This window comes from Bidens hawaiensis, unplaced genomic scaffold (assembly GCF_021521415.1).
Source record: "Bidens hawaiensis isolate Kalapana, Puna unplaced genomic scaffold, B.hawaiensis_p1.1 tig00011311_1, whole genome shotgun sequence".
NCBI classification, from domain to species: Eukaryota; Viridiplantae; Streptophyta; class Magnoliopsida; order Asterales; family Asteraceae; genus Bidens; species Bidens hawaiensis.
Window position 1 is genome coordinate 149,678 of NW_027491882.1, and position 2,553 is coordinate 152,230.

Consider the following 2,553-nt stretch of genomic DNA (forward strand, 5'->3'; position numbering starts at 1 on the left):
GTGTTATTGTATTAATTTGTTTGACATATCCCCTTGGAGAGGGTTCTCATTCTATTGACCACCTCCCGATTCGCTTGGCAACGGTTTTATTCTTATAAGCTTATGGTTGATTTATCGGCGCCCGATTCGCTTGGCAATGGTTTAATCGACAACTTACATACTTATGGTTTGATTTCGTTACCGCATTTATTACGTTTTGCTTATTTATTATATTTTTTGACAGAATTACAAATTTTGTCCTTTAAAAAAGCCAAATTACGGTTCGTGTCCTTTTTTTAGTTTCCTTGCAGGCGGTGTACTTTAAACTTTTTTTTCCTACAAGTTTTGTCCTTTACGCTAACTGGGTTAGAAAAACTCAGTTAAATACCCTCACGTGAGGCGCATGTGAGGGTATTTTGGTCTTTTCAACGAAGTGGTTAAAATATATTTAATATATATTTAATAATTAATATTTATAAAATAAACTCTCTCTCTCTCCATCTCATCTCAGATTCATCATCACCACTCTCCCGGCCACCATCACCACCGCCACCACCTGCAAGGCTGCAAGTCTGCAACACCCAACATCACCACCGCTTATCCCCACCAACAAGTGTCACCATCTCTGTGACCACCATTAGATCCGACCACCCTGCAACACCAAACTGCTTAGAACCCACAAACCCAGATCCAACTCGCCGGAGAACCCATAAACCCAGATTCCGGTCAAACTCGCCGGAGAAGACACAAACCAAGATCCATCTTCCAGATCCAACTCGCCGGAGAACCCACAAACCCAGATCCATCTTCACCGCCGCCACCAACCACTCCAGCCACCACCACAGCTCCGCCACCACCGCTCCATCTCCGTCACTGCTTATTCGCCACCACCACAACTCCGCCACCACCGCTCCAGCTCCGACCACTCCTATATTTTTGTTCATGACATCTAGTAGAGATCCCGGTATAGTCCCGAGAAACGCGTCACCACCCGACCCTGATGAAGTTTATGATATGCACACCCCTTAAATGGAGTGGATTCATGGGACAACTCCTCATTTAAGATTACCGAGAACAAAAGACGTTATTGTCAAACATCTGGTGTGCATTCCGATTTGTTATTTTAACAAATTCACTCAGACGAAATGAGGCGATTTCAGAGGGGATTGGTTTTTAAGGGTGGTTGCCCTCCTCTGTGTCAACTCCGATTTTGACTTTTTTTAAAGTCAAACATCACGCCAATGATTTTCTTCACAAACCAACAACCCTTAATATTTTATGACAATGGCTGCTACTACTGTCTACATTATTATTATTATTATTATTATTATTATTATTATTATTATTATGACCCGTGTACTAACAGGCTATGATGATGATATTATTTCAATGTGCCTGAGTGAAATCGAACAAAGTTGAGATTATCTGTATCTTGGCGGGGCAACCCGGATGGTCATGTGATTGACTTTGCGCTTTCACATGGCAACCGGTAAGTAACTATGCAGCCATGGCGGATTTATCCTCTTTGCTAGATTGTTTACAGATCTAAGCCTCGTAATTGTTTTGTCCCAATTTTTAGTTACTCCATGGGCGGAGTGGTTGTGGTATGGTGATGGTGGTGGCGTAGAGAGAGAAATAAGAGAGAAAGGAGGGGAAGGTAAAGATCTGCAAAATGAAGAAGAAGAAGAAGAAGAAGAAGAAGAAGTTGCAGGGTAGGCAAAAAGACCAATATGCCCTCACATGCACCTCACGTGAGGGGATTTAACTGACTTTTTCTAACCCAGTTAGTGTAAAGGACAAAACTTGTAGAAAAAAAAAGTTTAAAGTACACCGCCTGCAAGGAAACTAAAAAAAGGACACGAACCGTAATTCGTCTTATTTTAAAGGACAAAATTTGTAATTGGGTCTATTTTTTTTAATTGCAAAACTGGTGGTAAACTCACTCAACATGTGTTGTTGACCAAAAACTCCATTTTCTACGCATATGCAGGTTGTCTGAGTTGAAGGATGGACACTTAGAAAGACTTTAGGGTTATATTGAAGACAAACTTAAATTTAATTGATTGTATTTATTTATTTAAATTGTATTGTTGTATTTGAATATTGTGTTATTTGAATTAAATAATTAATTAGATATTGTCACATTTTATATATGATGGTATCTTCTAGCTGTGAGCAATCGGATCACGCCCCGGCATTTCCGTCTTAGGTTGGGATGTGACAATAGCTTTATTATTGATGGATATACTGAGTACGATGATTATGATGATGACGACGACGACATGACAAAAACAAATCCACTTATCAAAATGAAATAACCAAATGAACATTGTATCAATTATCAAATAATGTTTGAATGTATGCTATAGCATTTAAAAGAACGTAAAAAGTAAAAATATTCTCCAAAATGATCGACCACAATATTTCTTCACTTTTATGCAAAAACTAGCATTTTCACCCCTCGCCGTTACGGGAGAAGGGCAATCGATTTGCATGTTTCTAAATTCAATAAAGAATTCGGTTCGGTTTATGCAAAAAGTTAGGTAACAAATTAACATGAAATGAAATCAAAGG